Source organism: Macrotis lagotis, chromosome 6, assembly GCF_037893015.1.
Source record: "Macrotis lagotis isolate mMagLag1 chromosome 6, bilby.v1.9.chrom.fasta, whole genome shotgun sequence".
NCBI classification, from domain to species: domain Eukaryota; kingdom Metazoa; phylum Chordata; class Mammalia; order Peramelemorphia; family Peramelidae; genus Macrotis; species Macrotis lagotis.
This window is the reverse complement of record NC_133663.1, coordinates 221632597-221644643: the sequence shown is the minus strand read 5'-3', so window position 1 is coordinate 221644643 and position 12047 is coordinate 221632597. Positions and strand designations below refer to the sequence as shown.

The following is a 12047-nucleotide window of genomic DNA, read 5'->3' as shown; positions in this document are numbered from 1 at the left end:
AATTAGTTGTAATCTCCCTGAACAAACTTTTAAACAAAGTAGCCAGTGAATGTCAAAATTGATGGATTCAAATTGCACTTTCCTTCCCTTCCCACATTCATGTGTAGCAAAATGTCTGACTACACATAGCAAGAAGAAAAAGGAGAAATTAAGCATCTGGAAATTCATCCTTTGGATAGCAGAACATGATTAATCAAAACCTTATTTTCAAGGAAGGATTTGCTGTCTCCTTCTAACATTGTGGGATTGTCAAGGTAACCCACCAAAGAACCATTCTAGAATTTTCCTTCAGAAGATTCCAGAAATGAAAGCAGTCTTTCCAAATAAGATCCATAAGTACTGCAATGGATTATGACCTAAGCCTGCTGGTCAGGCCAAAAGATTCAACAGCAGTCAAAGTGGAGATCTGGGAATTCATCTTTCTTGAACATAAGTGAGATTAATAAATCTTAGAGGGAAGGGTAAGACACTTATTGAATCAGATTAATTGAAAGGAAACCAAAATCTGTGTAGGAATAGAAACCATGAAGTAAAATATTATGCCCCCCCCCATGCTTAATTTGTTTAGATCATGCTTTGGTTCAACAATTATAAATGCTTTGTTTTATGGGGTTTATGTTATCTTATTTGTTTTACAAAAGACCCTCATCACAGGGTGGGATGGCTCTGTCTTAGATTTGGTTTAAAACATCTTAATATCTGAAATGTCAGAAATAAGTTCATAATAACAATAAAAAGGTTATTATTATATAACATGATCTAAAATTATTATATTGCATGTTCTTTGTAGCATAAGTGATGGGGGGTTTAGCCTAGTAGTCAAGAAAATAAAGATTCAAATCTATCTGTGTTACTATGGCCAACTCTTTTAAGACTTTAAGTTAGATCTACATAAAAGAATAGAGTTTTCCTCTTGGGAGTTGCCTATGCTGATGAAATCAATGGTCTACATAAAAACACCATCACCACCAACAAAAATGTGGTGCCACCTGTAACACAGCCCCTGTGGCAGGGACTCTGAAGATGATGCCAATGCATATATTCTTAGATTTATTATTGTAAATGTGCATTTCATTGACATGGCATCCAATAAGCATAATCATGTTTCTTTTTTTTCTTGCATTATTTGGGGTTGTAGCTCCTACACAAAGAGACTAAAAAATGAGAAACTGAGATTGATCTGTCACCAAATCATGTCATGTGCAAAACTGAGATATGTGAAGAGTGCAAATACTGAGAAATTCAAGGAACGGATAGAAGCAGTATTTAAAAATACTATTATTACTCACTAAAGTGAGTGTAAGAAGTTTGTTCTGAACCTCTATGAGACACCTATGAAGCTGGAAATCTGATTTACATTCACAAGGTAAACAAATTCAAAAGATTGAATGCAATTACAATTAATTATGTTTTAGCATAAAATGGACACTTAGACAAGTGTAGTCAATGGTTTCATCAGTACTTGAATTTGTCTGGGTTGTTCTTGTAATAAAATAAAGCTATCATGAATCTAGTGTATATATGAGGATATAAATAATTCTTATACATAATCTTCATTCTAGTAACTTTTAATTATCTTTTGAAATGTAGGAGATAGAGATTGGAACTGTAATTTCATGATTATAGGGATTACCTAAGCAAGGAAATTCTCTCTTACCAATGTAGGTCAGCACCTTCTTTTTAATTTAGAGTCTTGGAGCAATGGTAAGAAAGTTTGGGGATCAAGGGACCTGTCAAAGTTCACCTATCCATTATAGAGGGGGTGTGGGAACTTGAAACTACATCTTCTTGGTGGTTCCTCTCTATGTCAAACTCCTTTTAAGAGCATCTTGAATCAAATCCTCCTTAAAATCTTGAAAGCATCCAGAAGTTGAACTATTGAAAAGCCCTTAGTCTATAGGTGCAGAAACAAGATACTTCTTGCCTATGTGGGAAAACTATTTTATAATCTCTGATTAAAATTGAATATGTTACAAGTCAACGAGCAGTATATAATTTACAATGTTATGGTTTGTGGAAAAGAATGTGATCCTTAAAAACCAGTTTGTATCTTAACTAAGTTTCTCAGAACTCAAAAGTACTTCATGATTTTACAGGTACAACCTATATCAGATTGTTTGCTGCCATGGGGAAGGTGGTGGAAAAATGTAGAACTCAAAACTTGCAAAAGAACAAATGTTGAAAACTATCTTTGCATAAAATTGGAAAATAAATAAACAAGGGGGGAAGAACGCAAAAATACACAACTACACAGATTATGTGATGTCTGAAAAAATGGAGAAATTGGAGAAGAGAGGAATCTTATTTTGTGGGGAAGAAGTTAGATTTTTCACACTGATGATAAGAAGGATGCTTGGACCTGTTTATTTCCTTGAAGAGAAAGAAGAAAAGTTATCAAGGTCAATCCTTAATTTAGATGGCTTATCATAGCAGGGGAGTAAACTTCGGTGAAAGTAAGCTATTTATAGGAAAAAAACAGTTATTTGCAATGATTCTTGACACCAAGCCTCAAAGATGAAGTGTTATAACTTTAGTTGGCTAAGTGGGAAGAGATTTGGTTTGTTTTCATTGGTAGGACTTCAGTCTTGGCAGTTATTAATTCAGCACATGTAACTGAAGTGACTGATCAAAAACCAGAAGACCCAGCCTCCATTTTGCAAGGGGCCAAGGAAATCTCAACTATACCTGGGATGAATTTGGAAAGAACATTTCTATTCTGACATCAAGATGTGAAATTTGATCCCCCTTTAGATCAGATTAACCTGATCTAGCTAGCTAACTGCCCTCAAGGTAGAGGGCACCTACCTTATGCCAAAACTTCGATGGGCTTTATTCAATTGACATTAAGAACAGTAGTTACAAAATGTTCTCCTTCTATAAACCAGAGGTCATTCTTTCCAGAAAGGAGGAAAACATCATTCCGTTGAGTTCTCCTCAGCAGCTGTATCAGCTGAACTTATCTCTACACTTCCAACTTTCTAACTACATAATTGTGCCTAATTCCCTGGGAGCTCTTCATCTTTTTTTTTTAACTTGAGACTGAACCCCTAGGAATATTTATAACTTACCCTTATTCATTCATTGGCATTGACTCTGTAGTCAGAAAGTCTTGAGTTCAAATATGATCTCAGACATATACTAGTTGTGTGACCTTGGACATTTCACTTAAAACTCTGCCTCAGTTTCTTCATCTGGAAGATGGGAATGATAATGACAGCACCTATCCCCAGGGTTGTGAGGATAAAATTAGATAATAATTTTATAGGGTTTGCAAAGCTTAATGCATAGTGTAAATGCTAGCTATTATTATTATTAATAGACTTCCATCCTGTCCTACCCTCCCCATCCCAGTGATTATGAGACCCCCAACTATCACTATTCAAACCTCTTTCTCTATTCCCCTACTCCCCTACTGCATGATCCCTTATTCTCATTTTTCTAAACTTTCTTCTCCACTCTAAAACTACATACTCCTATCACTATGCTCTCTAGAATGTGTGCTTCAAAGGGAACAAATTTGCTTTCATCTTAAACCTCTTCTTTGAAAACTCCTTCCATCTTCTTCCTCTCACTAAGACTTGGTTCTCTCCAGATTAATACTACTTCCCTGGCATCTCTTTCTAGCAAACCTCTTCTTTGAAAACTCCTTCCATCTTCTTCCTCTCACTAAGACTTGGTTCTCTCCAGATTAATGCTACTTCCCTGGCACCTCTTTCTAGCATTGATCTAACTTTTACTTTTCCCCTCCAACTCACCAGTTGAGGTAGAAAGGTTAGAATATTCTTTACTCCCCAAAGTCATTTGCTGGATCTTCCTCTTCTTTTATCACTTGGTAAGCTCTCCTTTTCTGAGGTTCACTTGATCTATATTTGCCTCCCAAGCAAGATTCTAGTTGCACTATCCTCTGACCTCCAGGATGTTCTCTTATTCACAATTAGTTCGGTGCCCTGGCCTGCATTCTTTCTCTTCTTCTTCTTAGCTTTTTTCCTCATGTTCTAGAGGACTCCAACATACATATTGATTCCCTCACAAAAGATACTGATTCTCAGATTTATTTATTCAGCCTTTCCTCTTTTTCTAACTTCTAGTCTTGAGTCTCCAATTGTCTATTGGAAATCTGGATGTCTCAAAGATGCTTTAAATTCAACAAGTTTAAAGTCTAGTTCATTAGGTTTCCTCTAAAACCTTCTCAACTCCCCTTTTATTGTTTAAAGTACTAGCATAAACTTGAAACCCAGGTATCCTCAACTCATTACTTGCTCTCACCCCTATTTCCATTCTATGACCAAGTCCTGTCATTTCTAGCTTTGTAATATCTCTTATATATACACATACCCTCCACTTTCTTCTGATATTTCTTCCATCACTTTCATGCAGATCCTTATCACAACACTGCTGAACTATTGTAATACTTTTCTGGTTGGCCTCCCTGCCTCTAGTATCTTCCTACTCTAGTCCATCCTTCACTTAGCTGTCAAATTGATCTTACTAAATTGCAGGTCTGGATATGTCCCTGATTCAATAAACTCCATTGGTTCCCTCTCACCTCCAGAATCAAAATACAACCCTCTGTCTGACTTTTAAAACCCTTTATAACTTGTTTCCTTCTACCTTTCCAGTTTTTTAATTCTCTACATCCCCAACTCTCCTATTCTGTTATGAAACAAGTTACTCCGATTCTCAACTCCATTTTCCATTCATGGAATTCTCCTCCCTCAACTTTTGTCTCCTGGCTTCCCTAGCTTCAAGTCTTAGCTAAAATTGTGTATATTGTAGGAAGTCTTTCCCACTGCTAATTCCTTCCCTTTTAGATAAAATCTAATTTTTCCTGCATATATCTTGTCCATTCATAGTTGTCTACATACTGTCTCATTATATTGTAAATTCTTTGACAACTTTCTTTGCATCTCCAGTGCTTAGCATAGAGTCCAGCTTACTGACTGGACATAGGAATCCTTTCCTCTTTCACTGATATTTTTAATATATAAACTTAGTTGTGGTATTGCTGGGTCAAGAGGTTTGCATGGTTCAATGAAACACGATAGGTGCTTCATAAATGGCTGACTCACTAGTGTTCACAACAAAAGTGGGCTTATATAGTGTACAATGGTAGTGAGCTACTGGATGCAGTTTCTTCTACTAGTATAGTTGTTTCCCTGCAAAGCTACATTGGCAATGTGCTTCCTCCATTCCCTTCCCTTTCCCCTTTCCCTTCCTCTTGTAGAATGTTTCCTCCATAGATGATTCCTGGTTTGCAAAATCTTGGACCTCTTAAATTCATATATATAAAGGTTTAGCTATTGAAGACCTTGCTTCTCCCAAATGTGGCTAGAGTTATTTCCTTCTTGACTTAATCAAAATAGTATTCACATCTCCTAAAGGGTTAAGAGCATAAATGGCATCTTGTTTATTCATTGAAACCTTTCTACATCTAAATGTATTCTGTATAACAGAACTATAACTAAAACAACTTTGGGAATCAGCAATTACATTCCATTTATCTTACACATTGCTCATGTACAGATGTAACCATTGTTTTGGAGGTGTCCCTTGATGAGTTGTATTCATTATTGTTGAATGATTGGCTATCTTTTTGGGAAACACAAAAATTAAGCTAGATTGTCAACTTAGAATTTTTTTTCCAAAGAAACAAGAGAATTATTCAAAATTAAAAAGAATTTAGGTATATCAGTAACTCATAGTCATGGACCATGCCATGGGAAATCACTTTCAATACAACTGAATTCAACAATAATGCCTATTATATATGAAGTCATATGCTAAGTGCTGGGACTGCAAAGACAGAAACCAAACAAGACCTGCTTATACTACCTTATCAATTTTTTTTTAAGGCAAGTGGGGTTAAGTTGACTTGCCCAGATTCATACAGCTAGTATCTGACATAGCATTTGAACTCAGATCTTCTGACTCCAGGTGATCTATCCAATGCACCACCGAGTGGTCCTTTATCAATTCCCTTTTAATTATTCCTTGATAATTAAAGCCCTTTTGATAGGCCCCCAAATGGACTAAAGTCTACTCTAGTAAGTAGTATGATAGTGAGATTCCAGGGTAGATTTAAGATGATGCCAGTTCTTTTACTTTTTGAATTACAAAAAGCAAGAAATACATTTGTAATTTTAAAAAAGTAATAGCAGCAAAATGAAGGGGTTTCTTGACTTTCTATTTCATTTTTCCACAGTGAACACAAAGGAATCGAGCTTCCAGAGCAGTTAAATCTACAATTATGAAATCATTTTGGGTAGAGTGCTTTAAATTCCTGACTGAAGTTCCTAGAGAGATTATATTTAAAAACGCACATATTTTGTCACTAACATAGGAACATTTCTGTCTGAAAAATCACTGTCAGTGCTACTGGAGAACTGTTCTTAGGACTGCACTTGTAACTAGGAATAAAGATCCCTTTGGCAGCCGAAATTTTGGATTGCTAAGAATAGCTATAGGTTTTTTCCTAGTCATGACTGGAGGGCTCTGACCCAACAAGGGAGAGTGACAAAGAAAGGATAAGACTTTCAGCATCCTGGGTTCAGGAATGTGTTAATTCAGAATTAGGGGAGGCCTGATTCAGGCAGAGGACCAAAGATTCAAAGCTGAAAGGGGTTTTAGAGGTCTCTAGTCCAACTGCCACCTTCCTTCACTCCCTGCCCTCCACCCCATTTTATAGATGAAGAAACTGAGAATCAGGGAACTTACTATTTATAGGTAATAAGAGGTGAAATTTGAATCCAGGTCCCTTGACTTCAGAAGCAGAGTTCTTTTCCCTCTACTATACCTGTATCACATTTTCCACAGTGCCAGAATCCTGAGTATCTCCCATTTGAGTCAGGAAGCAGAAGAAGCAAGGTGAACCATGGTTGGGCCCAATCTTTAAATACTAGGTCTTGGGATCCCCTCTATCTATCATCTACTTCACCATTCCACCTCAAATTCCCACAATGTAGGATGAAGTAGGGCATGAGAAAGTACCTATCAGCAGGGGAAGGCAGATACCACTGTAAACATCCACCACCTCTCACTTATTGGGGATACCAGACCTATCATCCTGAGGTGGGCTTTCCCCAAGAGTCTGAGGAGTAAATGAATACTGAAGATCACTGGTGATGGGGATAGGGAGATAAGGGAGGAATGATTTTATCTGGCTCAATATATCTTTCTCGCATCAGCTCCCTTTGCCCCTCCAAACACACAATAAGGAAAAGATGTACCTTTATGTGAGGCTAAGAACAGGCAAGTTCCCTGATATCATTGTTTTTTCTTTTTACTTTTTTAAAATGGCTATTTCATACCCTTTGCTAACTTTTAACTAGACCCTAGTCTTACTTACCATCAGCAAGGAAGAGGCTGTTGTTCCAGATCCCATGCAAAGAGGCATGATGGAAAGGAAAGGTGCTAGAAATGGTGAAAAAATATTAAACTTTCCCCCTTTCCTACATTCATCACTCCAGATTATCAACATTGGGCCTAATTAGTCCCTAATTAATAAGAAAAGTTAAAATAGGAATGAAATGTTTTAAAATCTGCTACCTTTTCAGTACAAGACTTCAAGAAATACAGAACATTTTGATGCTTTTTTTCCATGTCTTCTCCTCTCATTCATTTCTCATCCCTGAATCCTGGTTTATTATTATTTAACTGAAAATGCTTTTTTTTAAGGTTAGCCAATTTCTTAATTGCTAAATCTTCTGTAGCCTTTTCTCAGTTCTAATTCTAGACCTTGTTTTAGATTTTTTAATCTAATATTTTATTTTTTCCCCAAAACATATTAAAACAATTTAAAAAACTTTTTAAAAAGTTTTGAATTCCAAATTCTGTCCCTTCCTCCTTCCTTCTCTCCTATCCCTGATGTTTTTAGCTTTTGAGGGTATTAGCCACATCCCTCCTGATGGATATTATCTTCTTCTTCAACTTTGCTTTTTCCTAGTTACTTCCTATCTGTTCAACTACTTTCTCTTACTAACTTTTATTAGATGACCCACCCATATCACTCTCCTAATAATGGATATATTCTAAGCCTTGACTTGGGTCCCTTTGTCTTTAATATTTATACTTTCTCTAAAAGTGATCCCATCAGTTCAATTGAGTTTAACAATCTTCTTTTTGCCAAAGGATCCCTATATGTCCAAGTTTTATCTCCAGACCAGAACCACCATGTGGACATCTCCAATTACATGTGATGTCTGAGAGACATTATAAATTTAATATGCCCACCAAAATCAAATTGAGTCATCTCCCTAGGTCAGTTCCATGTTTTTATACTTTAAAGAATTTCTTTTGATTTTATCTTCCACAAAAACTTTACCTTTCCAGTCACTCAGGTTCACATTCTTAGAAAACATCTTTGAGACTTCTAATTCCCTGTATGTGTGTGTGTGTGTATGTATATATATATACATATATGTATATATGTATATATATGTATAGATAGATATAGATATATAGACATATAGATACATAGATAGATATAAACTCTTACAGTAGCTTACCAAATCTACCTCTAAAAAATTCCTTACCTTTGTTCCTTTCTCTCCACTCATGGGACTTCTGTACCATCTCAAGCTCTCATTGCCTACTGCCTAGACTATTGCAATAGTCTTCTCATTATTCTTCCTATTTCTTAGTTTCCCTATCTCCTATGCAATGTCCCATAAACATGGCAAAATAAACTTTGTAGAACACAAATGAGACTATGTCATTCCTCTCCTCCAAAATCTTCTCTTTTTTTATTGTCTCTGGGCTAAAATGCACAATCTCTAGTTGACCTTTAAAGCCAGGGCTTCCTTTTCCAGATTTATCTCTTCAAGGCCAGCCATTTGAGCTTACCTGTTTATCTCCATGCTTGTGTCTTGAAGGTAGCTCTCTAGGCTTTGCCTCTAATCTAAATCTAATCCCAATTTTTCCTCAAGGTTTGCTTTATGTTCCATCTCATATAGGAAACTTATTTTGGTTACATTAATGTGTTCTCGCACTTCAAATAACCATTTGTATACTTGCATATTTACATATTGTATCCCCTGAGTAGAATGTAAGCTGTCTGAGAACAGGTGTTATCACAGTTTTGTCTTTGTGTCCGAAGTGCATATGGACCTGAGAGTGAACTGACCAAATGGGGGCCCATCCTTGGAAATATGAGTAGTACCCATTTATAGTCATTTTAGTTGTTTGAATCTTTGTGAACCCATTTGGGAGTTTCTTGGCAAAGATACTGGAGAAGTTTGCTATTTCTTTCTCCACTTCATTTTATAGATGAGGAAACTAAGGAAAAGAGGGTAAAGTGACTTGTCCAGGCTCATACATTTAGTAAGTGTCTGAGGCAGGATTTGGAATCATGAAGATGAGTCTTTCAGATTCCAAGCCCAGTACTCTGTCCACTGCTCCACCTAGCTGCTATGTATGTGTATATATATATATATATATGTGTGTGTGTGTGTGTACATACATATAAATACATATAGAAGTACAAATTATGAAAAAAATTTTATTTCTGAAAAAGTATGTATATCTAATTTTATGTATGTGTGCATATAATTACACAAACATACATATACTCAGATACATATAATTAGAGAAATATACTTTTTTCAGGCAATAAAATCCTCTTGTATAATTTGCACTGGTTTGTGATTTGATTCTTAAAAAACAAAAGTTGTCCCCCTTGAAAGGGATAGCTTAGAAGTGAACATGTGACTGCTGATTTGCAGCAGATAACTTAATCTCATCTCCTTATGTACAGACTTGTGATTTTCGATTTTTCTGTAGAGCAGTGAACACACAGCTGCAGTACTTTGCAGCACTGCTATAGGCCAGTATTTTATCTGTACTTCTGTGCTCTGATTTCAGTCTGGAAAAGTAGAGAAAGCAATTCTTTATCTTTTCATTTATTTAATTAGAAAACTCCCTGCAAATAACTGCAGAGATGTCAGGAAGACACAAAACACTGCAGGCGGTGAGCTCTAGTGCTTTCAAAAGAGCTAAAGTGCCTACCCTTTTTCTGATCTGTTCACCTACCATAGTTTGATAACTGAGAAAAGGGATGCTTTGTTGTTTTTGTTTTTCTTGGAAAGACTGGTGAGGAAAACCTCTGCATTGAACAAGCACAAGAAAAAACAGGTAATATAAATGATTTAAGTTCATTTTAATTTTTTTATAAATGGAATTCTGTCTTACAAACATATCATTTTTATAAAAGAGCAGACTTATGCTTTCCTGATATACTTTATTGTTTTGAAATCCAGAATTAAGCTTTAAATATGATGAGTGAAAAGCAGTTGTCATTATTAAATAGACAAAGACAGATGGCTTTATGATCTGAAGCCATCTGACCTATTTATAATTATATAGTACACACCAATATTAAGGAATATAAATGGAGAGGAGTTATTCCCATTCGGCTGAGGTTCCAGATAGAATCTTTCAGATTCTACCTGTTTTTGTTCTGATCACTCTTCTATGTAACTGTGTTATGTGACTTGATCTTCTTTTATCAGGCTACATATCTGTTCCTAGATATCAAACAATCTCCCCACTGTGTTGGCCCTTTTAGATTATTATGAGAATTATAAGTCATCCCTTCATTCCCTTGGGCACAAGTTTTATCTTTTGGGGGTAGTTTTCTTTTTCACATAAGAATTGAAAGACTAATTCCCTGTGTCCTATGTCTCTCTTTAATAAGGAAGGATTTATAAATTGATCAATTCAGAGCAGTTTTGCTTGAAGCCTAAATCCATGGCATATCTAACTTTTTAAAAAAACCATTCAACTTTTTCTGGTTTTTAACAAATAAGCAGAAGAGTCAGAACAAATTCAGAAAAATATGTATTTGGTTAGTTCTTATGTACTTAATTCTTTTGTTTTCACAGGTTCCCTCTAAGGAAAGGAATTCTCTTTCTTTGTAAAAAAAATTATATGTTAATTCACTTACACAACAAATATTTTTGAGCATATATCATACCTGAGACATTGTGAGTTATGTAAAGAAGATGAAAATCTAGTTCCTGTTCTCATAGAATTCCTAATCTAGTAAGGGAGATAATACATATAAATAGATGGAAAACAAGGGAAAGTTTGATCAATAAATTACAGAAAGACAACAGAAGAAGAAGAATGGAATGAAATACCTTTCAGAAAGATTGTTCAGGGTAGAATTGCTTTTTTTAATAGGAATAATTTAATTATTTGACTTTGACATACAGAATCTATAAGAAACTTCTAAGAGTAATCAAAATCTGGAGTTGTAAAAGTGAAGAACATTTTACCAAGAAAAGAAAAAGAAATTTTAACTGTGAAATATTCAACATCATCATTACTGATAAGAAAATCATCCAACATTCATTTTGTTCTTTTTCCCTAAAGTCCCTCCTTGTCCCTAAAGTCCCTACCTTTGTCACATACTTAAAATTGTTCTTAAATGGAAAAAAAATTGTTTGTTTCATAAAGTAAAAATGGCATTTATTAGAAGAGTCAGGGAGTCATAAGCCAGACATGAAAAATTAATGAAAAAACATTTATTGAATTTCTATTCATACTAAGTTCAAAGTGCTAAGCTTAGCAATAGGGACAGCAACTAGAGAAAAATAATCTATAGTCCAGGACACACTTGAGGGAGGGGCAAGAAAGACAATATACTTAAGAGAGTTCACCTATTGGCATTTCTAAGTTCTAAAAGTCTTAAGACATAAAGATATAAGACATAAAGGCAGATTGCACGGTCTAAGCAAGCATCTTGATATTATCAATAAGTCAGATGATAGTAGGAAACTTTAGGGTACAAGTAAGATAAATATTAAAGGTCCTTTAGAATCAAATCACAAAGCATATTTAGGGATGAAAGAAAGGTTTGTTTCACAGTCTATACTACCTGAAGGAAAAGTTGGTGACTCCCATATACTGAGTTGTGTGAACAACCAAGCAGTCTTGATTGGTTTCTAGGATCTAGAGTGAGAGTTGAGTAAGTCAGAGTACATCTGAATCTGCCTTTCCTTTATTTTTTTATTAGTACATGTGAACAATTTCTACAGCTGTTTGTAGTA

At 35.4% G+C, this 12047-nt stretch overlaps 1 protein-coding gene across 3 annotated transcripts in view; it reads left to right on the top strand.

Annotated features, from left to right (window-relative positions):
• The first annotated feature begins 314 nt into the window (after positions 1–314).
• Positions 315–12047, top strand: part of PPEF1 (protein phosphatase with EF-hand domain 1) — a 216405-nt gene continuing 204672 nt past the window's right edge. For 2 of the 3 annotated variants that reach the window (XM_074192697.1, XM_074192695.1), the window contains exons 1-2: positions 315–461; positions 1139–1366. The gene's annotated coding sequence lies outside the window, so the exon portion shown is untranslated. The remainder of the gene's footprint in view (positions 462–1138; positions 1367–12047) is intronic. The other variant, XM_074192696.1, reaches the window with a different exon arrangement.